Source organism: Protopterus annectens, chromosome 2.part0, assembly GCF_019279795.1.
Source record: "Protopterus annectens isolate FY-2018-M chromosome 2.part0, PAN1.0, whole genome shotgun sequence".
NCBI lineage: Eukaryota > Metazoa > Chordata > Ceratodontiformes > Protopteridae > Protopterus > Protopterus annectens.
The window spans coordinates 1,269,766,370-1,269,793,374 of NC_056728.1; the positions used below are offsets into that span (position 1 = coordinate 1,269,766,370).

General features: G+C 39.6%; 1 protein-coding gene across 1 annotated transcript in view; it reads right to left on the bottom strand.

Moving 5' to 3' along the window:
* The window catches only part of IFT74 (intraflagellar transport 74), a 2,643,271-nt gene that overhangs the window by 2,082,403 nt on the left and 533,863 nt on the right, over nucleotides 1-27,005 (bottom strand). The gene's annotated exons all lie outside the window — the stretch shown is intronic.

The following is a 27,005-nucleotide window of genomic DNA, read 5'->3' on the forward strand; positions in this document are numbered from 1 at the left end:
GCCTACCTGAAGTTTCAAAGGTTACATATTTATCCTTATCTGGACCTCTGGATATTTTACAAATGGTCTTCTAGAAAACTTTCTGATCATTTTTCCAGCCTGAGGCTGTCTATGAATTATAAGAAATAAAACCAGCTTCAATCTCTGACAAACTGATTTCTCAGGGTTGCTCTGAACACAAGTTCATATAATTTATTGTTTCCCTTCAACAGGCCAGGATGCAAATGATAATGGAATTCTCTCACAGATTTCCCAAAGCCAAACTCCATTTGGGAGAATTGCAATGGCATATGTACAGTCTTTACAGTCATAGTGCCAGGTAGTATATTAAGGTTTACCATTTGTTCCTTAAATGTCAGACCCTGACAAAAAACAATCTGTATTATATTTGGGAAGCTCATCTATTGGACCAAATTCACAGCCAGTGGTGCCAAATTAAGACAAAATTCACCATCAGCCACAAGGAGATTCTGTCCATCCTCTAGTTCTAATAGCTTTACAATCAACAAAGAAACCAACTTTTTTGTTCTTAATACAACAAATAAGTGGTGCAGTCACAAACAAGAAAGAACCTTCACTTACATTCTTTGTAAACTCATTGTGATTATGATGAAATAATCTCTTCAGATGACTTTTATTCTCCACCTGGTTTACATTTCAAGCAAAGAAAATACATCAGCAGGCAATAACAGGCTTCAACATCTTATGACTGGCAGATGAACAAATATACTTTAGTAATATTGACAAACAAATGGATCAACCCAAAGTAGACAGTTTTCCTCACTCTCAACAGAATCAACAGCTTCCTCTGTTCTGTTCCAGACTTTCTCAAACTAAAGCAATGTAGGCCAGTGTCTTGTCAGTAGGATCTAACATATCCCCTTTATGCTAATGCTTCTGAGCCAAACAATTCTTTTAAAAGTGAAAGTACAGAGGAAAACTTAATTCAAATAACTCAGATGTGACCAAGACAGCTTTGGTTTATGCTTTTAACATAAATTTAGGTCACTCCTCTAGTAATGCTACTGCTTTTGACATAACAGCAACAACAAGGTACAAACTGGCATGGAGATCTCAATTTCCTGACTCTATCAACCCGGAAAATGACAGTTTAATACAAATAACCATCAATTTTCTCTAAAAATTGTGTCTCTTTTGAAGAAAAGAAAACAAAAACACACACCAGACAATTATACATCCATAAGCAGACAAAATTTATAATCAAACTGATGATGTTTGTATGCCTCCAGCTATAGGTTCTTATCTCACTGTAAAAAAGGACCCAAATGGGATTCTGCAGCTCAAGTCTCAAAGACTTTCAGTATGTACTAGGCAGGGACACACGTTTTGTAAATAAGAAATTAACCCTTCCTTGCTTTGACCCTATCAGTTTATCAGATCTCAAATATACATCAGCTAAGATGACTTCCAAGCAGGAAGCACTAAAGTGCTTCTCATCTGCAGATCCACTCTTCCACTAATGCTAAACAACTCCGGCAATGGCTGGAATATGCACATACCTGGTATACTGAAAATGGTCTCAAGTTAAATGCAAAAAATAGTGTGTAGTAGCATTTGGTATAAAAAAAAATTAACACCTCATTTGCTTTAAATGTTACTCCCCTTCAGACACACATGATCATGTGAGACCTGGGTACTCATCAAAACAATTATTTCTCATTCAATTATCATGAGTCAGCTATAGTAATCTTCTATCGAGCCCACTTTATTTCCAAAAGAATGTCTTCAAGATCCATTATTTACCACAATGGCTCCTTAGGTATGTACAAATTGAAGCATATAGTTTGACTAGTAAAGTCTCAAAGATACCTTACCAATAAAATCAACGTCATGAATTCTTTCAACTATCCTGATATATTAGCACAAGCCTCACTATACTCTGTAGCCAACAAGCTGCTCTGATGTGACCTGTGCCTTGCTTTTCGAGCCATGAAAGACACAATTCTATTTAAACTTCTCTTTCTTTGGAAAACTACAAACACCCACACTACTGACCTAAGTTTATACCAGCAAATAAACAGGACTTGTTAGAGATAGGTTCATAGTGCAACATACTCCCAGCCTATGAAGTAAGTTATCACTATAGGTCAAATAAATTACTACTTTGACTACCTTTAGAGTTAGTGGATTGGTAGACACAAATTTACATCAGGATTGTCAGGTACAGCCCTGGTTAACTTGGAAGGTAAACACTATTAAGTGTCTGATAAAGGAAGCATTAAGTGTCTGATAAAGGAAGCATTAAGTGTCTGATAAAGGAAGCATGAACTTTTAAGTGCCTATTTAAAGTTATGCATGGTTAGGCATCTTACGGTCTTTATGGCCCCTTGCCAAGTACTGTTCCTAAGTTTTTAAGTGTAAGGCTGCTAAAAGTAGTTTTCCATAATGAAAAGGTGTCAGTAAATCCCTGCATATTGCCTAACACAGCTGAGGTCACTGAATCAGTTATTCAGTTGTATTCTTTAATAAGCAAGAAACCAAAGAGGGACGATATCTGCACCACTAAGGTCACTCCGATGTTGGTACTTACATATTATCGCAACCAGATTTCCGCACTGCCATAATTTGGTATGTGTGTGTGTGGAAACAGGTTGCTTAATCTATAAAGGGGACTGTGAAGAAGAAAACATTACTCTGTCAATGTGGGGATGAGCCATGAAGAGGAGAAAGGGTGCGAGTTTGTACCTCTTTGCTCCTGAAACTACACAGTGGTGCTCCACTTTGCAGTGCCTGCATTTGTCAAGACGATGCAAGCTACTGGAAAAGCGAGTCACCAAATACACCCTGCGACAATAGGAGATTGTAAATATGTCAAGGGCAAGGATTGCTGCTTTTCTTAGGTTAGGTAAAGTGCTGAGTTACACAAACTCCAGTCAATAATTTCAGTTAAGGTGCTACCAAAGTGTCCCCATGGCCACACTTTACAAATACAGATAAACTCAAACTCACTTTCATGATTACACACGTAGTAAGAACACTTCCCAAAACATCTTATTGCCGGACAATGCGCTTCTTCCTGTACTTTGTGGCTGTTAGCAGTTTTTTTTTTTTTTTTTAATTTTGACCTGAAGATGCCTTTACAAATAGTACTCCCCCCCCCCCCCAAAAAAAAAGTGACCAAAACCATCATTACAGGGTCTGTCTGCCTTTGCCTTCTCTAAAGGCTTCCTTCCACACAGTCAAAAGAATCCGTTCGTCAGAACAACAGCAGGCATTCTAATTCAAGCGTGCGTGTGTAAGGCACTCTGAAAACAGGAAGCGGGTTTCCTCAAATGTTTGTTTTCCCCTTCACAGACCCTGTAATGCAAAGCTAGTCCACAACAAATAAAAACCAGACCTTAAATACCACCTTACAGTGGTTTGTGGCCTCATTTGTACTGAAGTATTCTAAATTCGCAACCGCAAAAATCTGGCTGCGATAATACGTAAGTACCCCGATGTTATAACCATATAATAAAACATATTATTAAAACTAATCATGTGTTCTTTCTTTTAATGAAGGAATACAAGGTTGCAGAGTTACTGAACAAATGTTTGCAAAATGTCTGGTTAAAAGTGCTATTTTCTGCTACAACAAATACTTTAAACAGATGGTTAAAGCACACTCTAGTAGGCCAGTTGTGACTACTGGAGCCTTTTTCAAGAATGTATCTGCTCACAGTATTTGTGACACAACTTCTTGGGCATTCATTCGCATTCTCTCTACAAACTGGATTTTATGTCTAAAGGTAGACCAGGCTATGCATCAGTTTTCACAAAAGACTTGATTGACGCTAGTTTCCCTTACAGCTCAGATCTTAGTCTAAAATGGGTGCTCTCCCAGTTATTCCATGAATTACTACAACAATGATTCTTACACTAAACACAGTACAATGGAGTGAGTGCAATCATTATAACAGTAACTGCTCTGGTAACAAGATCAATGCAGCAAGACAGGCTCCCTCACTCCTTCTCCCAATCCTGCTTATTACAATTCGGATGGTTCCTGTATACAATCAATCTCTATACCAGTTACAGACATTCCACTGGGTGTGTTTCTCGACTTTATTATAAGATTACAATGTTTAACACAGTTTGTTTCACACACAGTTCATGCCTCCAAATTTATTTTGTTAGGAAAAATTCAGTATTTATAGCATACTCCTTGAATACAATTTCTCACTAGCATAGATTTACTGTAAGTTTTCCCATCTTGTTGCAGACTTGCTATGCTCCTTTAGACTCCTTCAAGAACATTTTTGATAGTGCATCTCTGTAGCCACTCTTCAGCATTATGTCTTACAGTTAGGCTTCCACTAAACATCACAGCATGAAGCTGCAACCACATGCTCCTTATAATAGTCCAATGCTAAGATATCTGGTTGGAAAGCAGACATCCATCTCCAGCCTTACATAATCATATTCTGAATTCTTGCAGTAATGATCCTATTACTCAAATACCTGTTGCTATGTAGAGGGTATGCAATCACCTGTACTTTCTCTGTTGCTATGGGGAGGGTATGCACTCACCTGTACTTTCTCTGTTGTTATGGGGAGGGTATGCACTCACCTGTACTTTCTCTGTTGCTATGGGGAGGGTATGCACTCACCTGTACTTTCTATACTTCACCCTTACAAGTCACACAGGCAATCTAAGTACCCTGCCTATCCTTCCTCTCCCAGGATTGATCAACATCTCCTTCCAAGCCTAATCATCCTCTCAGAAGTGAACTACAATCTCTGACTGCTTTATCACCACTTGGATCGCAACCATCCCTGAATGGTCTAACAGTGACTGGTCCTTCACCTCCAAATGGTGGATCACTGATCAGTCCTATCACTGAGCTACCACCCTGCCCACACCAACACTCTTTGGAAAGTGTACAACCTATTCACACTGTACTAGATATTCAAGACACTATTCCAAAGTAAAAGAGAAGCAAATGATTCAGTTCATGAACTGCACCTCACTAGAGCTGCAATGAGTGCATAACTATATACTTAGAATACTAAGTCAAACACACACATTTACTCTAGACTTCTCAACTCATGGCACATAGCCTGTTTATATACCATCATCTGTTGTTATGGAGATATATTCCATAAAACCCACCAAGAAGTTTTGTGCATTTCATGTTAAGATAAAAACACAAGCATGAACGATTGTTCACATAAGAAATGCATACCAAATGTTTGGAATGTGCTATACTGTACAAGAAATATGTTGCTTGAATAATAAATCATTTGCTGGTGATGACTGTCTTTTTTCCTTTGGATATTATGATCTTCTAAAATGTCATGTTAAAACAAGTGGCCATTAAGACATTTTCTTTCTTTTCAGGGTGAAGGAAACTTCAGTGGAAGAAACCTCACTTCCATCCCTTTAGATTTACTGAACTCTACAAAAGTAGATTTAAGTAATAACTGCATTACTTTAAGTGACTCAGACAGAGAAGTTCTTAGGAACCAAACCCAGCTGCTAGAACTAAACTTAAGGAGCAACTGCATTTCTCTTCTACGCAATCAGAGCTTTTCTCAGCTTGAGAAACTGGAGGTACTTGATGTTTCTTTCAACAACATAAGCCAGATTGAAATCAATACATTTGGAAGCCTTCATAAACTGAAAAATATGAATCTTTCTTCCAACAAAATATCTTATTTCACTTTTGGAATGTTGCTGCCTTCACAAGATTTGGAGGTTTTAGATTTAAGCAGTAATATTTTGGAATACCTTGATACAAAGGAAAACAAGAGTTCCAGGTTGAAATCAATACATTTGAGTGAAAATCCTTGGAACTGTAGCTGTGACTTCCTTGAAATGCAAACCTGGCTGAATTCTACAAACATAACAAGTAAGTTATATAGTTTTAAAGTAAAGACACCACTTGTTTTGCTGGCATCTACACACCTGTTGTCTACCCCACTCCAGTCAGAATTTGTCTATAAATAAATGACTACTGTGGCTAGTGTATGTGTGTGTGTTTGTGTATATTTATAAAATGAACACTTCATTTATATGTTTAACATTTGATTTTTCACATGTCTAAGCAGTATACCAGTCTAACAAATTCTGCCCTTCCTGCATTGCCCAGGAACCCATGTTCCCCCCTCCAATCAAAGGCCATTCTTCTGGTATTAGAGTGTTACACAAATATATGAAAAATGTATGAGAAAAGAGAATTACATTGTAGTGGGTGGAGCATGGTGATTACGGTCCTATTTTCAGAAAAAAAAGACAAACTAGTTAAGCAATAGTGTGGCCCACGACCTGACAAATGTTAAGCACCCCTTGCTTATGTCATTAAGGTTGGATCTACCACTCAGCAGTACAATCTGCCTATTCTGACCAGCAAATAACAGTGGCAGAACAAAGGATTTGTTTCTGCCTGCTGTCCATACCCTTAAGGTGTCCCTAACTTCCTATAAAAAAAAAAAAAAAATCCTACAAAGTCGCTAGAATAACAGGATGTGTCCAACTGTATAAAGTTAAGGATATGAACTCAAACTCAAATGTAGGTCATTATTTAGTGACGTCAGTCCTCAGTGGTTTCTCTGAAAATCACAAATTTTAGAAGGAGCAGATCAAAAATATGAAGCAGTAATCTGGATGTTCAGCAAAAATCTATACAGCAGAGGGGCATTAAAGGTAGGCGTAAACATGATGGACAGAGTTACACTGCCTTTCTGACCACTAGGTTTTTTATGGCTTTCAAAGCCAACAAAACACTTAAGAGATTTTTTCCCTGTACCTAATACTACATGGAGCAGATTAAGCTCCACGCAATACAAAGAATTATGATCATCTCACTGATCATAAACTTGTATTATGTGTTCGCTACATAGATGCCAAGATTCATTTCTCAAGCTTCACTCTCAAGGTGAATTTCTTGGCAACCATTCCTCAAATCCGTAATAAGCGAGTTATGATCAGCTATCTGAGCATAATTCTCTGTGTAATTATTTGATCAGAAATGTCTTTTTTTTTTTTTTTTTTTTTTTTACTTCAGACAAATGTTTTTTGACACTGAAAAAAGTAAATTTAAGCATGTCAATGCTTGTCACAATGTCGCTTCCTCCTATATGATTTAAAATGAACAAAAAAAAAATATGTTTTCATGTACAGCATGACTTCTTCATTGAAAACTACATACATGTACCTTCTATTTGTACCATCACTAAACAGTGGCACTGAGAATTCCCAAACTCACATTCTCAAGTTTTCATACTGCCCCAGTCTCGCAGTGTCCAAGATCCAAAATAATATATATAAAGACACAACCACTATGCTATAATCAGTCATGTTTCTAAACAGAAGGACAAAGATGGGTGAGTCTCCTACTCTCAAATCCCCATATTAAGTACACCTAGGGGTACTATGGGGGACCAACCTCCAGATGAGGAGTCTTTAAAATTGACAGATTTAATTAATGAATTAATTAATTTATCTATTCACACTTAATTACCAGGAAAGTCTGAATAGGTAGGAGCCCATTTCCAGGGAGACCCAGGGAGAAAAGCTCCAAAGTATTACAAAACATTTTAAGAACAGTCTTTAAAAATAATACAAAAAAACAGCTACAGTTTAAATAATGATACCAAATTAGTCATACTATGAAAGCAGTGGTTAAGAATAGATACAAATTATAAGATATTGATTTAGTACAGAACTTTTGGCCAGTTTTAGATAAATTAAAGACAAGTTAGTAAAATACAAACAGGAATTGCAATACAAAGTGAGAGAAAGCAAGTTTATGGTATATTTAGAAAGGAAGCCAGGAGACAGAAATGAACAGAAGTAAGGAAGTGAGTGAAGAAGGGAGGGTAAGAAGATGTAAGATATGAATTGGTACTTGTTCTTATTTAGGAATATAGTTTATCCTGGAGTTGAGCAAGAACAGTGCCAGCTTTTGGCTAGGACATCTTTCAGAATGGTTTTCAAGGATGGGAGGGAGGGTACTGACCTGACAGATAGAGATAAGGAGTTACAGACCTTAGCAGCATAGTACGAGTATAGACAATGCTCAGCAGATTTGATAGGTTTGTGGACAGACAGTTTTTGGTCATTGGATCGTAATGACTGACTGATAATACAGTTATGTAGAATGTTATTTGGTGCCAGGCAAGCAGATGGATTCTGGATAATTTTGCAGATGGTAAGAAGCTGTGTATATGTTAGTTGATGGGATAGCTCTAACCAATTTAGGCTTTTTAGTACTATACAGAGGTGGGTTCTGAAAGGGGCATTTTCTGCAAATTCAGCAACTTTGTTACAGCACTGTTCAGGTTTTGATTTTTGTGATGACTGAAGGTTAGTAAGGATGGGAGTGCCATAAAGAAGTGTGGGGGGGATAAGTAGTGGCAAGTGTAGGTTTAGTTGTGTTGGTGAGAAAGTTTTTGGCTCTATAAAGCACCCCTATTTTTTTATGAGTTTTTCTTATGCAATTTTGTATATGCATGTCGAATTTAAGATCATCATCCACTATCATTCATGGGAGAGGGATATGTGGGAAAAAAGAGGTATTTTTTTTTTAACGGTTGATCATGAGTTGTGAGTTACAAAGCAATGTTTCAGTTGCTGTTAAAGCTTCCAGCGTAAATTTTTGGAAGTGTGCCATGTTGCGAGATGTCCAAATGAGTGCATAGTCATCTGCGTGCTGTATTAGGGAGGCATGTTGTGTAGCTGCATGGTGGGTGTTAGTAAGACTGTTAAAGAGGTAGAGAGCAAGGATAGAGCCTTGTGGTACACCGGTGGTGGATGGGAGATATGGTGAGAGGGTGGAGTGCCATTTTACTTATGTATACCTATTAGACAGGTAGCTTCTGAACTACAGAAGAGTGGGATGAAAGTCACCTAATGACAACATCTGAAGCAGAAGTTTGCGGTAACAAACTATGTTGAAGGGTTTAGACAAGTCTATAAATAAGGAGGAAACTAGTTTGCCAGCATCTCTACCTTTACTGACAATATCTATATAGGTTAGGAGTGCAGTGTTAGTACTATGGGAAGGACAGACGCCATGTTGTGTGGGGGATGGGAGTTGTACCTGCTGGATATAGTTTAGCAATTGTTTTTGAATACATTTGGAGAGGAGGGATAAGGTTGCTATAGGTCTAAAGTTAGTAACGTCTGTTGAATTTCCTCCTTTGTGCAAAGGGATAATCTGTGATTTTTTTTTTCTGGAGAGGGGGGATGTGGGATTCCTGGACTGAGCTATTTATAAGACTAGAGACACAGCAGACAATGCTATTGGCTGCCATTTTAAGGTACTCGCTTAGAAGGTGGTCAGCTGAAGTACAGCATAATTTGAGTTTATTTAAAAGTAGTTTTACACAGGATGTGGGCACAGGTTTGAAGGTGAAAGTGGATGTGGTGATACATGGCTGCTGGACACAGTCAGGATTAGATGTTGGGGAATCCATGGTTAGAGATGTTATACTATCTACAAAATAAGATTTAAATTGCATTGCAGTTTCGAGTGATGAGTTATTGGAAGAGTGGTTAGGGTTGAATTTATGGCCAGGATGCAAGATTTATTTAATGGCTGTCCAGAATTTTTTAAGGTTAGGCTTACTATTATTCTGAAAGTTATAGTACAGTGTTTTTGTCTTCATTAATTTGTCTTTTACTACAAAGTTTTCATGAGATTGTGGTGTTTTATATTTTTGCCATTGTTGTCATGCTTTTTTTATCCTGCATTAGCATGCTATTCTTGTTGGATAGCTAAATTGCATTATTTGTTTTAATCTCTTCCTTCTAGGAGGTGATAGGCTATTCAGGATATTCGGGAAAGTTGTATTGAATTAACTTACAGCATCATCTAAGGGGAGAATTTTTAGGAAGTTCCAGTTAATGGATGACAGGGTAGTAATGAACATTTCTGGGTTAAACTTGGAAAGGTTGCATGTTGTTTTATAAATATGCCATTTAAGTGGATGTGTGAGAGGTCTGTTTGCACAGACTGGGAGATGATTACTGAGACAGTCAGACATTGTACCAAAGGAGGTGTATTTGCTACAGTCTGACACTAGGATCCAGTTTAAAAGTGAATTTGAAGTCTTGCTAAAATGTGTGGGGCTATTAATTAGTTGTGTGAAACAAAATAAGGTCACACTAGATGTACTTATGTCCAAACAACTGACATTCATATCACCTAATAGTAGCTTTTCTTGTGGAATTGTTATGGATATCCAATGTAAGATATCTTCCACTACATATGTATTGTCCCCAGGAGGGATATAAAGTACTGTCCCCAGGAGGGATGTAAAGAACAGTAATGCACATTGGTTTATAACTGTTGAATTTCAGGAAGGCAATCAGAAGTTCTGCTGAAATGAATTTTATTATTGGTTTGTAGTACAGGAAAATGTGGTACCTGTTGGGAAATATCAAAGCTAAACCATCACTTTTCCTCTTTAAAGTCATTATAGATGATATTATAGTCTGGAGGTGTCATTTCAAAGTTGCTTATATTGGGTTTAAGCCAAGTTTCAGTTAATGCAAGAATATCAGGCTTATGCTGGGTAAGCCAAGCATGTAGTTCAGCAACTTTATTTCTTATGTTTCTAACATTTACGGCAGCAAAACTTAGATTACTTTGGTTAGGGGTTGACTATTGTAGGCTTCTGTCACAGACTGTCACCTTTCTGCAAACCTCAACCCAACCATCCCCCTACTAGTTTGTTACTCCACAGTGCCCCCTGACTCATACATATTATTTAAATCTGGAAGGTCACCTTACTTTAATTGCACACATGCCTTCACTCAATTCAAACTAAGGTAAAATACTATAAAGCATTTCATTGGAATTTCCAGTCTTCAAATATTTCAGTGGTCATTTTAAACTCAAAGCCATACCTTCTTTTCTAAATTTGGCATAATTTTAACATATCTAAAGGACCTCACAGATGAACTATACCCAAGAGACTGCAATATTCAGTTGTGAAGGGTGCTTAAACAGGCCCTTGTGCAAAATATTAAATATATACAGTATTTTAAACTAATGAAAGAGGGACATAAGATGAATGTGTAGAAAAATGGGGCCAAATATTTAAACCACCTTAACTGGAAAACTGGACAGATTGCTGATATGTAGCTTAATGGGTTGTGCAGCACAAAATACAGTTGGTTAAATGTGACAGTTGCTAAAATATGGAACTATGCCATAAAGTAACTGTGGTCAATGGATATAACCTGAACAACTATTCTGGAGGAAAAACAAGAAGGAAAAAAGTGTAACAGCCCTTGACACACAGTAGGAGGAAAGGGCACCTGAATATTTACCTGATTTAATGGTTCTATCCAAGGAAATGTCTTACAGGTTCATAAGTAAACACTAGGCTAATGACAACAGAGGCCTCTTTAAGCCTAGCCATGCACCCCAAATATATATCCCAAGTTTAGTAGCCCTAAGATTATTCTAAGGGGTATATGTAGGCTGGGGCTTGATGGTCAAGCATTTACAGGCTGCCTCTGTCCATTAGGGACATAGGTGCCAAGAAAAGGGGGTGAATTTCTGGTTCCCCAACCACTGGTCCAAATAACGCTTTAATAGGGTTAGGAAAGAACTCTGCTTCACATGGACAGAAAGCCTGCTCCAGAGAAGTAGTACTCTGTGAGATACATATCTGTCCCTCCAATATGACCTACCTAAGTTGCAAGCAAGGTTTAAGTCCCTACTTCAGGTAATTCTTAAGCTATTTGTTTTGCAGATATGCAGAAGGTCTACCTGAGCAGGATCCAAGGATGCCTTGTATGCAAGGCATAAACCTATTTTTTTAAATCAGATTATTTTGTTCAAGTATCAAATATACAATTTGAAAAACTGCCCCATAACTCCAAAGTTATGAGCCTGCATTTCAAACTGCAGCATATCATGACCATAACTTTGGAAATGTTCAACATTTTGATCTAAAAACTCAAAATGCAGCCATTTCTTCAGAAAAATCTCAATAATGTGAGTCACAGACACAGCCACATAATTTCATCATATCAAAGATTCACTGTGTGAGATCACTTGCAAAGTTTCAATGTACAAAACTGTCATCATTTAGTTAATGAACCAGCATTACAGACATAGTAAGTTGAAATTCTGGCATAAAAACACTAAAAAACACAAATTATAAATATGTGTTTGGTTTGATAAATGAAACTTCATAAGTTTATCAGGTTTCAATATCCTCTCCCCAAATTTCTATAAGATTAGCTGAGACCTTTGGCAATGGAAGCTGACAACTGCGACATGGAATGCCACTTCACCGCTGGGAAAGAAGGCACAGCCTGTGTAAGTGGCTGACAAGTACCAGCCAGATACAGTTGGTCTTACTTCAACACACTGCATTATTTCTGTAGCTAGACTTCTCAGCTGGAGGCAGTCTTTCATCTGCTTTGGAGCTGCAACTCAGGAGAATTGCATTGTGGACTTGCGAATACTAACAAGCCCCAAGATGTCTGCCATATAGCTAAAGTGTATGCCACTGGCTAAAAGGGCATTTGCAATGTCTTTGTGAATTTTCTTCAATGTGACTGTGAGCTACGGAAAGGAAAACCTTGGTTGGTTGGTTAAATGTAAAATTATTCACTGCATTAGGACTTGGAGACCATGGCTGTTGTCCTTCACAGATTACCAGCTGCTGGCTCCAAAGTGCTACTGAAAGACTTCAACACAAATATGGGAATGATGAAAATGCCTGGGGGGGTGTGATTACAAGCAAATGCCGGTCTTACTCAACCTAAACGGTGAACTGTTACTGGAATTCTGAAAAAGTCAAGCACTGTCCATAAAAATACAATGGCTAAATACAAGGCTGTTCATAAACGTACTTTCTACCAGAGCACCTTGGGCCAAACATCTATGTTTGACTTTAATCATGTCATCAGATCCACATATGTATGTTCTGGATGCTTACTCAAAATAGTTGCTAAATTAACTCTAGATAGCACTGAGCCGGGTCAAATGGCTGGAGCAATGGCTGAACTGATGTGGAAAACCAAACATGTGAGAATGTCCTGGGAACACAAAGAAGATGCTATACAAGACAGCTTCAACTCTCACCTCCAAAGGAGTTTCTCTAGTGTAACAGGGAAGGTCAGTATATGGAATTTAAATGGCCCATTTTCAGGGCCTGTATAGCTGAAATAGTAGCAAGGAGCTATGGATGGAAGGTGATCACTGCTTGGCATAGTCACAATCCCTGGACCTTCAGAGGGACAGGAATAGTGAAGGTATGGCAGCATGAGATCCTGGGGGCTGGCCACTGCTGTATGCCACTTTGTACTTGTATTTGTGAATGAAAATCGTGTCCACCTTTTCAGGATTAAGCTGAATATGTTAAGGATGGGCAAAGGACTCCACATCAAGGGTGTGTTTTAACTCCCTTCCTCTTCATGATTTTTTACAAACGGGATTTATCAAGGTGCAAGGTGATTTGGATAATATGTAGTCTGGAGACCAGACAGCTGCATTATTTTTGTTTCCCAGTGATACTGTCCCCTCCTAACCTCAAGTGACTACGACCATTGGTATGCATGGAGCAATTCATTGCAAGGTAATGGAGCATTTGGGATGGAAATAAGTGCTAAATCACATATTTTAAATATTTTATTTCTATTTGTTTTCCAGGGAAGAGCATTAATCTCCACAGACACTTTTCAGACTCAGCCCAGGAGCACTGTCTGGTTAATTGACTTTCTCAGCGTCACACAGGCAATAGAGGGCAAGGAAATCAAAATTTGCACCACCTTGCAGGTAGTGATTCTCTACTGGAAGAATGAATTACTTTTTGCAAAAAATGTCTTTGGGTCTTGCTCATGAGACAGGCTAGTGGGAATCAAGTGATTAACCAATCTATGATTGCTGTAGCAGTACCATAGGCAGAGACTGTGGTAGTGAACTGAGAGCTTTATTACAGTTTGGAGACCTCATTTTACTAGTTGATCCATGTCCCCCATACTCAATTATTGTCATAAGCTTTGAGTTGCGACTTACTGTAGGTGCAAGTGACATAAAATGAGGATCCTTCAGACTGGTAAGTTTAATTGACTCACTTCGCACAAAGCTATGATCTGACAAGAATATGTCCAAACTGACAATTGTTTTTATGTGCAGGGAATCACCCCACAACCTCCATGCACTCTCTCCAAACTAATAGAAATAATCATAAGGTCACAAAACCTCAGGGTACATTACAAAACATGTCAACCCAAGCCCATCAGGTTATGACCAACTTAAAAGGCAAGATGCTCAAGTAAACTAAAACTGTTCCCTTGCTGGGCTAACTCTGTTTTTTGACAGAGTGAGGTGCATGGCAACCGAGAAGGATCTCAATGTAGAGCCACAGCTGCTCTGAATTCCAAGAGCCAGCTGAAGTTGTTTAAGAATCTAGTGAAAATGTCCCTAGACACCTCCCACAGTAGGTGAATCAGGAATGGCCACTGGGAGGATGCTTCAGGACAGAAGCAGGACTTTCTGGAGCAATTTTACTTCTCAGTGTACTAGGAAATTCCCAGAGATCGTGCAAGATGAGTTAGGCATTGTTGCTGAAAATAGGGTAAGTCTGAACTGCCATGACCAGCTTACTACTACTGTGACCCTCACCATGATAAGGTGTTTAGAAAATACATAAAAGGATGAACTTGCTATAAGACACTAAGACAGTTTCTAAATTGTGTTTTATATACATAAAGCTGATTTTTCAGCTTCAGTAAAAGTTATTTTTTTATCACAAAAAGAGATTTTGCATCTATCGTGTGAAATTACTATGCAAGTCAAGTGAAATCTGACTCCTGTACTTCTATTTATTAGGTAGAATTGCACAGAAACTGTTGACTTTGGGGAGAAAATACCAAAAGTCACCATTCTTATGGTCCAGCACTTACTTAGGTTAATACAGCTTTATAATTGTTTTGTAGTCTTGTACTACTTTGACCCCAGAGTTTACAATTCAGAAAACAACTTATGAAAATTCTAGCTTTTATTGTCAAATCCAGGTCTAACTGCATGTGTTTTTTTCACTAATTAAAAAACTCTTATGCTTTCTTCACACAGTCACCTTTTATGTCAAATATGTCAAATATTGTCAAATACTGCAAAATACTGAAAACCAAGAAAGTTAATGAGCATGCATTTTACTATGTTAGGTCTCATCCCAGAATTTAATTCCCAGTACTCCTTTACAACATGCCATGAATTTTACATGCATGTCTCATTTTTATACATACTGGTCAAAATGTTTCTCTATTCTATAAAGCACTGCATCTCCTACAAATACTATGTAACATTTGGAAAGTATATTAAGCCTTCATTTTTTTTCTTATCTTCCTCATATGACCTTATTTTGTTCATAAAAATATTTATGTACTATTACTGCACATTTTCTCCAACTCAAGTGAACAATGGGTACATATAATTTGTTCTTTGTGAAAGTGTGCATTCAGCATGTGACCACAGTCCAAAAAATACTTCAATCAAAGTAGGAGCATGTTTCCCATAAACTGAACAATCCATGCAGAAAAAAAACTTATCTCCTCTATAAGGATATTACTTCCACAAACTGAAGGGTAATACAACTGCAATTACTATGATTTATGTAGTTTTAATAACATACAGTTACAGCTATAGCATAGTGCAAAGGGAGCCACTAGAAATATGTATGAATCCCAAATGGGGAGGCCTCAAAGAAATCTAGAAACCTTGGAGATGGAGGATACAAGTAAAAAAGGAGTGGTAACAGAATTACTCCTAAAATGCCCATTCTGAACGACAAACTAGGTATATGACTGACCTCACAATAGGATGGGAATTGAGGCCACCTTCCCCTCCCTAACACCAAATATCCTGGTGAATCTGGGGAGTCCTGATGACTCAGTAGCCACAGAAAGTATAGGAACCTTGTGCTGACAGCCTAAATGACATTTTCTCCATAATGTTAACATATGTGGTAAAACTAGATATAAATGTCAAAGTGCAAATCTGATTCAGTCTGAAACTACATTGTTTTTGAGTAAGTATACAGCAGAGAAAATTCCCCTTTTGGTTCTGATGATGTCTTATCTGATGAAAGCACTTAACTGAATATGAGTTTTTGGACTTGGATTTAACTTCTGTTTCAACTGCTACCTGGTCATTTTATTTTCTTGTATTAAGTTCCAGTGCTGTTTTTTTGCTTGTGTTCTGGTTTTCATCTCAGTAATGTTAACATGTATGGTGAAACTAGATAAAGATACTTGGGTATAAATGCCAAAGTGCAAACATGATTGAGTGTGAAACTACATTGTTTTTGAGTAAGTACACAGCAGAGAAAATTCCCCTTTTCCAGAGATGCAGTGAACTTGAACTTGCCTTAAGTATAGCATTGCAGGGTTGATGTTCCCAGAGATAGGGTATGGAAGGTTTTGACTCTGCCTAAAAACTGAGCATAAAAATGTTGTTGTTGTTGTCTTTCGGCTTTTCCCGGTTAGGGGTTGCCACAGCGGAACTCCGGTCTGCTAATGATTGGCATTAGATTTTCACAGTGCCGAGTTGCCAGCTCGACGCCCAACCTTCAATGAAGGCACGCCCATTCATGCATGTCTTTCAGAACGCCACTCGACCCGCGGGGAGGACATGCAGACTCCACACAGAAGGCACTCCCTGCACACTAGCTGAGAATCGAACGGGAGAAACTGAGCTTAAACATAATAATTTAAAATGGAATTCAGTAGAAGCAAAAAAGAGTTATGTACTTAATCACCACGAACAAAAGGCCAGTGAATACAAAACAAATACTTTATTGTAAAACCTGCACAGAATTCTCTAGCGCCTCCGCTATTGCAACCTTTAACAGATCATAACTCCATCTTCTTTACCTCATCCTTTTATACACATTCCTTAATACAATTATGCAATAAAACAATAAAACAATTGCTCAAACAATTAGTTGCCATAACATCATAACAAGCACTTCCAGCTACATTCCTGATTCAAGCGTCTAGGGTATAATGTATCAAATTTTAAAATTAACATTGTTTTCTTTTCTTCTTAACAAATTTTTAACTTCAGAAATAGTCATAAAATTATTCACTTCTAACCTGTCTAGCACAGTTGCTTGTAACCCATCTGGGCTCCCATTGTGGCACTCATTAAAATATGTTGCTACTGGGCTTGTTTGTCTATTTTTCTTTATATCTCTCACATGTTCCTTTAGCTTGGTGGAGAAGCTTCTTTTGTTTCCCCGACATAGTTGTAAAGTTAACAGCAGACTATGTCATAAATTTATCTGGATGTATATTAACAGATTGTGAATTAAATGTTTTAAATGGAGGTTTAAAGTTCATACGTACCACTCTGACAAGACTACATGAATTAAAAGGGGACATTTTTTGTTTTAATCGTAAACTACATGTAATGGATTATTTTAATGGCAGAGAAAGAGATGTTGAGCCATATGTAACTGATGAAAGTAATGAATCTGTCTGTAGTGATGATAGTTTTTTCTCATGTAACTCAAGTGAAATGGTGAATGCATATTGTAAGTTAAATAAGGAAAACATTAAAGTGAAAAGTGATGTTATGCCTCCCCAAAGAAATGATAACATAAGACAGTTTGGAATGTCATTGAATTCTAGTATTGAAAAGGAATACCATACTTTTTTAAAAACATTAAAATGGTTAAATATAATTTAAATAAAAGTGAATGGAAATGTTTAAGTGAGCTAAGTCACAAAAGAGAGCTAATATATAAACCAGTGTACAAGAGGGGCAAATTGGTTATTCTGCACTACTCACTGTATTTAACTATGTGTTATACGAATTTAAATAATGAGCAAGTTTATAAAAAGGTAGGAATAAATGAATATAAGAAAGCAGAGGAAGAATATCAGGATTTAATAAATAAGGGGTCGAGACTACATTATTTTTCTTATGAAAATATACAATACAAGTTTAAAGGAAAGAAAAGTTTAATGGCTCAATTTTTCTGTATTCCCAAAATTCATAAAAATTTGTTTAATCCACCGGGACGTCCAGTAGTCTCAGCTTGTGGATATTTTATGTATAACCTAGCATGTTTCTTACATCAATATCTCTTGCCAGTAGTGGAAAAATTGCCATCTTACATCAAAGATGTTTTTGATTTCTTGGAGAAGGTAAAAGATGTAATATGGCAGGAAGATATGTATTTAATTGTGGTTGATGTAATCAGTTTGTATACAAATATCAAACATGAAGATGGTATGAAAGCCATGAAATTTTACTTACGAGATACCCCTGTGACAAAATGTGTTAGATTTAATGATGTTTTGTTTAAATAACATTTTTGAATTTAACGGTAGCCTATATAGACAATTACAGGGAACAGCAATGGGGGCAGCGTTTGCCCCCATGTATGCCAACATCTTCATGAGATATTTTGAAAGTCAGTATATATTTACAAATGATTTTTTTCTTAAATATATAAAAAAGTATTACCAGTTTATAGTTGATTTAGTATTTATTTGTACAGGTGGACAAAATGAAGTGAAATAATTTATTAAAAATCTACATGAAAATGAAGGATGAATAAGCTTCGATGCTTTAAAAGTAGGTAATAAGGTTAATTACCTAGATGTGACCATTGAAGGTGTTGTAGGTATGTATCTAAAAACTCGCATACACAGAAAATGCAGAGTCAAATTATGTTTTACATGGACAGAGCTGTCACCCCCCACACACTGTTAAATCTATTTCGCATGGGGAATTTCTTAGGGTCAAAAGATTGTGTAATGACCCAGCTGAAGCTGACTTGGAAATGAAGGAAACCTTTAAAAAAATTTGTGAAAGAGGCTATGATGTAGAGGAAATCAGAAAAGGAATGGAAAGAGTTAATAATTATAGAAGGAATGGTAGAAAGATGAATAATAGAGATAAGAATGAGCAGGAGTGTATATATTTTATATCGACTTATACAATTTTTTTCTGAACAATTAGTCAAATAAAATATTATTGGAATGTGTTGGAAAATAATGTTGATTTCTTGCAAAACAAAAAAAAAAAAATAGGATTGTTCTTTCAGAGGCAGGAGCATAAGACGCTTTCTAGTCCATGGTAAATTTAGAATGACTCCTATAACAAATACAAAGGAGGTAAATATAAGGGGCACATTTATATGTGGCAAATGTAGTGTATGCAAATATATAGTGAAATACTTTATAAATATTAATGGAAAGAAATTTCATACTAAAAATGTATTTAGTTGCAACAGCGAAGGGTAATATATGGCTTAAAATGTCCTTGTGGAAAGTACTACGTGGGGGAAAGCAAAAGAAGCTTCTTCACCAGGCTAAAGGAACATGTGAGAGATGTAAAGAAAAATAGACAAGCAAGCCCAATAGCAACACATTTTAATAAGTGCCAGAATGGGAACCCGGTTAAAAATTAATTAAGAAGAAAAGAAACAATGTTACTTTTAAAATTTGATACATTGTACCCTAGAGACTTGAATCAGGAATGCAACTGGAAGTGCTTGTTATGATATTATGGCAACTAATTGACCAATTGTTTTATTGCATAATTGTATTAAGGAATGTGTATAAAAGGAAGGGGTAAAGAAGATGGAGTTGTACTCTGTTAAAGGCTTTAATAGCAGAGGCGCTAGACAATTCTGTGCAGGTTTTACAATAAAATATTTGTTTTGTATTCACTGGCCTTTTGTTCATGGTGATTATCTACTTTTGAAGCGTGAAGTGGTTATACCAAGAGCTATGTACTTACCATAACTTGGCATCTGTGCTATCCAGTGTCATCATTCATCATGAATGGGTCCTGGATCCATCCTCGGATCGGAGAAGGCCACTATCTGACAGATCCAGAGCTCAAGCTACTCTTCTTCCCAAGATCCCTTGCTATCTTGTAACCCTCAGATCGAGTTTGCCAACTGGTGGAAATGCAGAACAAACTGTGAAAAGTACTAAACATTCCAACAACCACAGCCATTCCAGCCTCGCCAGAACCCCGAGAAGGCAGGAAGAAGGAGGGTGGGAATGTGATGAATAATGACACTGGATAGCACAGATGGCAAGTTATGGTAAGTACATAACTCTTTATCTGATGCTATCTGTGTTATCAATCATTACAAATGGGTCAGATTCCCCAGCTGCTATGTACCGTGGATAGCCACAAGGAAGGATATGCCAGAGCATGGAGGAACCAAAGGAAGCCCTGTTCTTGGACACTAAGTCCAATTTGTAGTGCGAAATGAAAGTCTGTGGAGTGGACCCAGTCGCAGCAGCATAACTCTTGTCCTGGGAAATTCAAGACAAGAAGGCTGAAGACTTAGCAACAGACCTAGTAGAATGGGCCTTAACTGGTCTGGACAATTCAAAATGCTTACTATCATAAATGAAAGAAATACAACTAACAATCCGCATGGACATAGTCACTCTGGAAACCGCCTGGCCCTTTCTGTTGTGAGAAATGACCACAAAGAGCTGATCTGACTTCCTAAGCACCTCAGTCCTTTTTAGATAAAAACGCAAGTGCCTATGGATGTCTAAACAATGCAAGATATATTCTCCTTTATTAGAGAAATTAGGGAAGAAGGCCGGTAGTTGAGTGAAGTGGTTGAGGTTAGCCTCTGAAGCCACTTTGGGAAGAAAGGAAGGATTTGTTCTAAGGGACACCCTGTCCTTATGAAAGATCATGAATGGAGACTTAATGTTAAGAGCTTGTCATTCCGAGACCCTTTTAGCAGAGGTAATAGCTACTAAAAAGGCCATCTTCCAAGTAAGGAAATTAATGTCACAAGAAGCAGCCAGTTCTAAGGGCTTTTGCGTCGGGGACTGCAGCATTAAAGTCAAATCACAAGATGGGGATGGATCTTTAATAGGAGGTCTAAGGAGGAAAACCCCCTTTAAGAAAGGCTCTGCACAGCTTATTAGAAAAGGCAGGCTCCTCGTTCAGATGGAAATTAGAGATAGTCACTAACTGTAGCATAATGGCAGAAATGCTTGCACCATCCTGAAATGGATAGATAGCATCCTGAAATGGGTAGATAAGATAAGAGCAGCAAAATATCAGGAATAGGGGCTTAAAAAGGATCCAGATTACGTTGTCTAGCCCAAATAGAAAACCTTTTCCATTTGCTAGAATAGACCTTCTTTGTAGACGGTTTTTGACAAGCCAAGATAATGCTCTTCACTGGGAAAGGAAGCCTGGACAGCGAAAGGATTACTAGAACTGCAGAAACCATGCAGTTAGATGAAGAGTCTAAAGATCAGGAAGTGGAAGCACCCAGGGATGGGAAATGAGATCTGGAATGGGATCTAGTAACCAAGGCGGATACCTCAGATGAGACCTTAGGAAGGAGAACTACGCCTGGTGAGGCCAGAAAGGGGCAATGACGATGAGAGGTGTCTTCATGAGATGAGCTTTCTGTAAGACTTTGGGTATTAGGGGAGTAGGAGGATAAGTACAGAGGTGTCCCGAAGGTCAATTGTGAATCAGAGCATCCCTGGGTGACTCCCCCGATTAAGGGATCAGGACAAAGTAACTGCTGCATTTGTAGTTGACTGGGGAAACAAAAAGATCGCAGCATCATGGTTGACTCCAACGGTCAAATATTTGTCTTGCCACTGATGGATTCAGGGACCACTCGTGAGGACTCAAGACAGACCTGATGAGTTTGTCAGCTAGCATGTTGGAACTTCCAGAATGTTGTTGTCTCTTTCGGCTTTTCCCAGTTAGGGGTCACCACAGCGGAACTCCGGTCCGCTAATGATTGGCGGTAGATTTTTATGTGCCGGGTCACCAGCCCTAACGCACAACCTTCAATGAAGGTACGCCCATTCATGCATGTCTCCACACAGAAGACACTCTAGCTGAGAATCAAACAGGACAATGTCTTATTGTGAGGTGACAACGCTACTGCAGCACCACCACCGTAGCACTGCACCTGAAAGACATCACCCACTCCCACACACTCATAGCCTCCCTGCACAGGGGATAAGATCATGTTCCCCCTTACTTGTTGATGTACCAGACCACAGCTATGTTGTTTGTCTGAATGGCTATGGTCCACAGAGGGAGGCACTCATGATAGGCTTGTAACATTAGAAGGACTGCTCTCATCTCAGTGACATTTATGTGCAATTTGGTCAGTGTGGGGGACCATGTGTCTTGAACTGTCCCGCCATGAAAATGCCTCCCCACCCCAAAAGGGAGGTGTCCATGGTCACTGTGGTCTTGGGTGGTGGAAGACAAAATGGCCTGCCTAGAAACAGGTCCTGAGACTGAAGCCACCAAGCAAGATGATCCTTGCACACCTGAGTCAACCTTATTGTCATGGACATGGGCTGTGACAGAATGGACCACCAAACTGCCAGAGTCCATTGGAGAACTCGCATATGATATCTGGCAAAAGGCACCAACTGAATGGCTGCTGCCTCTGAACTTAACGCTTGAAGAATCAAGTGAACCAATGGCCGTTCTAGCTCCAACAAAAGAGAGACCTAACATCGAATGAGTTAGACCCTGCGAGGAGGCAGTGCTGCAGTCTCTGATACTGTGTTCGACTGAACCCTGCTAAATTCAAGGTTTTGGTACAGGACAAGATGGGACTTGGGAAGACTGACTGTGATGCCTAGATGCTGAAAAAGGCTGAGGACTTATCTGGCGTCCACAGATAGTCGATGCCTCGTGGCAGCCGTGAGAAGCCAATCATCCAAGTACGGAAAGACCTGGAAAGCCTGCAGTTGGAGATGAACTGCCACCACTGTCATACATTTGGTAAACACACAGGGGGCTGTGGTGAGTCCAAAGGGCAGGGCTCTGAACTGGTAATGACTGGCCCTTAACCAAAAGCATGTCTCCTGGAGTGTCTGTCGATCTTTATATGATAGTACGCATCCTTGAGATCCACTGAGCACATCCAATCGTCCTTGCGCAATAGAGGCAGTGACCATCCAGAACCTGGACTTCTTGACGGACAAATTTAGCTCACTGAGGTCCAGGATTCGATGCAGGTCCCCAGTCTTCTTTGGCACTCAAAAGAAGCAAGAGTAAGTTCCGGACCCTCGTTATCCTGTTGAGACCTCTTGGATGTCATTTTTTTTTTTTAAAGAAGGCCTTGCACCTCGATATAGGCCAACTCCCGTTATCATGGAAGAACATCTGGGTGGGTTTTTCAAATTGAAGGGGGCTGGGAAAAGGGAATGGAGTAACCTTTGGAAATAATTTATAGCACCCACTGATTGGAGGTGAGACCTGTTCAGGCTAGTAGGTGAAGGAAGAGTTGACCCCTGACTGCCTCCTGGGCAGGACAGTTGGGCAGCATCTCAGGAATGCTGAAAGGGCTTTTCCAAGAAAGGTTCCTGGGAGTCCTGGTTCTGCAGACCCCCTCTGCCCCTGGGGTGGCATCTGTCATTGAATCCCCTGCCCTGGCTTGCAGAAGAGGATTTCTGGGGATCATCTTGAAAGGAAGAGACTGAGTCCTCCAGAACCAAAGTTTCTTACTTTTCTTCTGGGTCTTAGAAAAGGACCACTGGGGAGTAGAAAACTTGATCCCTACCATGGAAAGAGTCTTACCCCTCCTGCTCACTATGGGTTAAGGCTTCGTTAACAGATGGATAAAACAAGATGGAGCCATCAAAGGAGGCATTAGTGAAAGACACCTTGAAGGGTTTTGCAAACCTACAAATGTGAACCCAGGCATGCCATCACATGGCAATACCGATGCCTGCCACTCAAGATGTGGCCTCCGCCAAACTGGAGATCAACCTCATTGAAACATTAGCCAAGGAATTCAGAGAAGATAGCTTTGGAGAGTCCAGCTTAAGAGTCTCCAGAGGCAACAACTCTGTAAGGGAAGTGGTAAGCTTAGAAACCAAGTCCCTCTGAAGCCAGATAAACTGGGTCAAATAATTATCTGCAATCAGTCAGAAAGTAGCTGAGGCAAACACACACTTTCCAAAACTGTCGATCACAGGGATGGACTGACGAGCTTTATTCAGCTAACTCCTTCTTAGTAGCAACAGCCACCATGATGGCATCAACGGGGATTTATTCCAAAAGGATCTATCTTTGGGAGGACTGAGGAATTCTTCAGCTCTTTTGGGCACTGCTTCCACGGTGTCTGGTTCTTTCCAAGCCCTGCTAACAATAAGGTCTACAAGATCATCAGTGTGTGTGGGGGGGGGGGGGACACCCAGGAAGAAGATGGGTCTGTCTTGAAGGCCTTCAGGAAGTTCATAGGAAGTTACCAGGCTACTGGCCCTGAGGCCCTTACAAGCCTAGCCAAGAATTTAGCCCATGTTCCAACAAGTCAGCACCTTATGCCACTTTCCAGAAGGGACATAGGTGGAATCCCAGGGGTGTATTTTCTGTTCCCCATCCAGTTATCCAGGGTGTGCTTAAAAAGGTTTAATGAGGTACTCTGCTTTACGTGGAGAGAGAGTATTCCACAAAAGGGGGAGTCTCTGGGACACAAATCTGTCCTGTGGCTCTGCCAACCAGTCCTATTGATGTTGCAGACCAGGTTGAGGTCACTTGTGCGGGTTATTCGAGTGGAGCTTGACTTGCAGATATGCAGCAGTCCCTTCAGGGTGGAGTCTGAGATTGCTCTGTATGCCAGACATTGGTCACTTCTGAGAAGTCTGTAGGAGACTGAGTAGAGGGGACAGGGCTTTTAGCCTATCTGTGCAGGGTAGGAACCTCCGTTGTCTCTCCAGCTGCTGCATGTGCTTTGCGAGGTACATACTGAAAGGGGCATTGTACTCAATAATCGGTTTTATAAGGGAAGAATACAGGGATGTTATGACCACCTTGTCTCTGGATGAGATGCCCTTACTAATGAGATGGGCCATGTAGAAAGCTTTCCATACAACTGAGGCAATATGGTGGTCAAAAGTCAGTTTGCTATCAACCTGGGTGCCCAAGTCCCTCATGACTGATTGTGTGCTTAGTGCCTTATTATCACTGTGATAATTTGTGGGGACGTCATTCTCCCCAAAAGGGATGATGCTGCATTTTGTAACATTCAGTTTGAGGCCATGTTTCTGGCACCAGTCATTTGTTTGGGTAAGACCCTCTTAGAGGATGTCCACATTACTAGGGGAATTATGACAGCACCCAGCTTGCAGTCATCTGCAAACTTGGTTAGCCATAGCCCACTAGATTTGCCCCCACCTATGAGAAGTATATCCCAAACAGCAGAGGCCCCAAGACCTATCCCCGGGGTACACATCTTGTTACGGGTCTAATACTTGAGGTGGCTTCCCCTATTTTGACTAGGTGGGTTTTATCAGTGAGTCAGTTTGCTACCCATCTGGTAACATATGGATTGATGCCTAGTTGAGAGAGTTTATCTATTATACTGGAGTGGGGAACAGTATCGAAGGCCTTGGTCAGATCAAGGCAGGCGGTGTGCACAGTGTTCCCATTGTCTATGGCCTTGGTGACTGTCTCAAAGAATTCAACCAAATTTACATGGCCTCCTTTTGACAAAACCAAAATGTATGGGATCAAGTGTCTGGAGGTTGCTAATGTCCTTGTTAATGAGGTCCATAATAATCCGCTCCATGGCCTTGCAGATCAGGCTAGTTAGGCTGATTGGTGTATAATTTCCAGGATTGGTGAATGCTCCACCTTTGTGCAAAGGGATGACAGTAGCTGTCCTCCACTCAGCTGGGATGAAGCCGGTACTCAGGCTTTGGTTGAATAGGGTGCCTAATGGTGCTGCAAGTTCCTGCCTGACTTCATGACCTGGGATGCTATCTGGTCCCATGGAGGCTGTATTTTTTTGCCTTTGAGAGGGCAGTGATGACTTGCTCCCTAGAGATAAGGGGAGGGGGGGCAGGTACTGAGGATGTCCCGTTTTACTGATGGGGGGACAGATCAGTGAAGTTTTCACTGAACCTGTCTGCCAGCAGGATGGCTATATCTACAGGTTTTGTATATGTGGTGTCCTTGACCAACAGTTATAAACAGATCTGGTTGCTTCCCTTGAGAATGCCGACATATGTGAAGAAAGCCTCATGACTGTCTTTAGTAGATGGGGCTCAGTTTGGACTCAAAGTTTGCTTTGGAGGATTTCACTTGTGCTCTCATTTGCTTGTTCAGGATAAGGAGAGATTGTTTTAATTTAGACACCTGCTCCTTCTTGGTCCTGGACAGCACTTTGTTTCCTTTTATTACAATGATTATGTATTGTAGATGTCCACCAGACAGGTTTACTCTTCCTTGAGGAGGAGGATTTCATTGTGCCTGGTATTCCTGACTCCATGCAGCTATATAAATGCTCATCTAGTACTTTGGTGTAGGTTTGGACATATGTATCTGTTCCTGTGGAGGGGGCTGTGAAGCTGTTTATACCTTTCCTCAAGAGGTTGTAATCAGCTTTGGAGAAGTTTTTTATTTGACCCCGGCTAGGGGACGTCAGGGGAGATGGTGACTTTGAAAGTGACTGCTTTGTAGTAGGACCTTACCAGAGACGATGACACTGTAGGGACGCTGCAGTGGTTACTCATGTTGGTTAATACCAAGTCCAAGATATTTTCACCTCTTCTGGGGGTGTCAACCAACTGGTCCATTGCATCTGCATTGAAGAAATCAAGGAATCTCTGGGCATTTGTGTTTTGGCATGAGTATTTCTTCCAATCTATGGTTGCATAGTTAAATTTGCCCAGGATCAGGGTAAAGGGTTGAATCTTGATAAATTCGAAGAGGTCCAGATAGGTGGGGTGGGCATCTTGAGTCAGAGTTAGAGGCCTGTAGCTAACTAAGATTTGAATAGGGGTCTTGTCAATTGCTAACTGCACCTAGAGTATTTCCTGTGTATCATACTGTTCAACCAGCCTACAGGTGTGTATGTCTTTCATATATATTGCAACTCCACCTCATTTTCTTTTGCTGCCCACGGCTTGGGGTCTGAAAAAATGATAGGAAGAATAATCTGGTATGGCTGGGGTGCTCTCCACAGCATTGAACCAGGTTTCTGTGACTGCAAAAATGTCAGCTTCTTCTAGGGTTAAGAATGCTTGCAATAAGTGCAGTTTCATG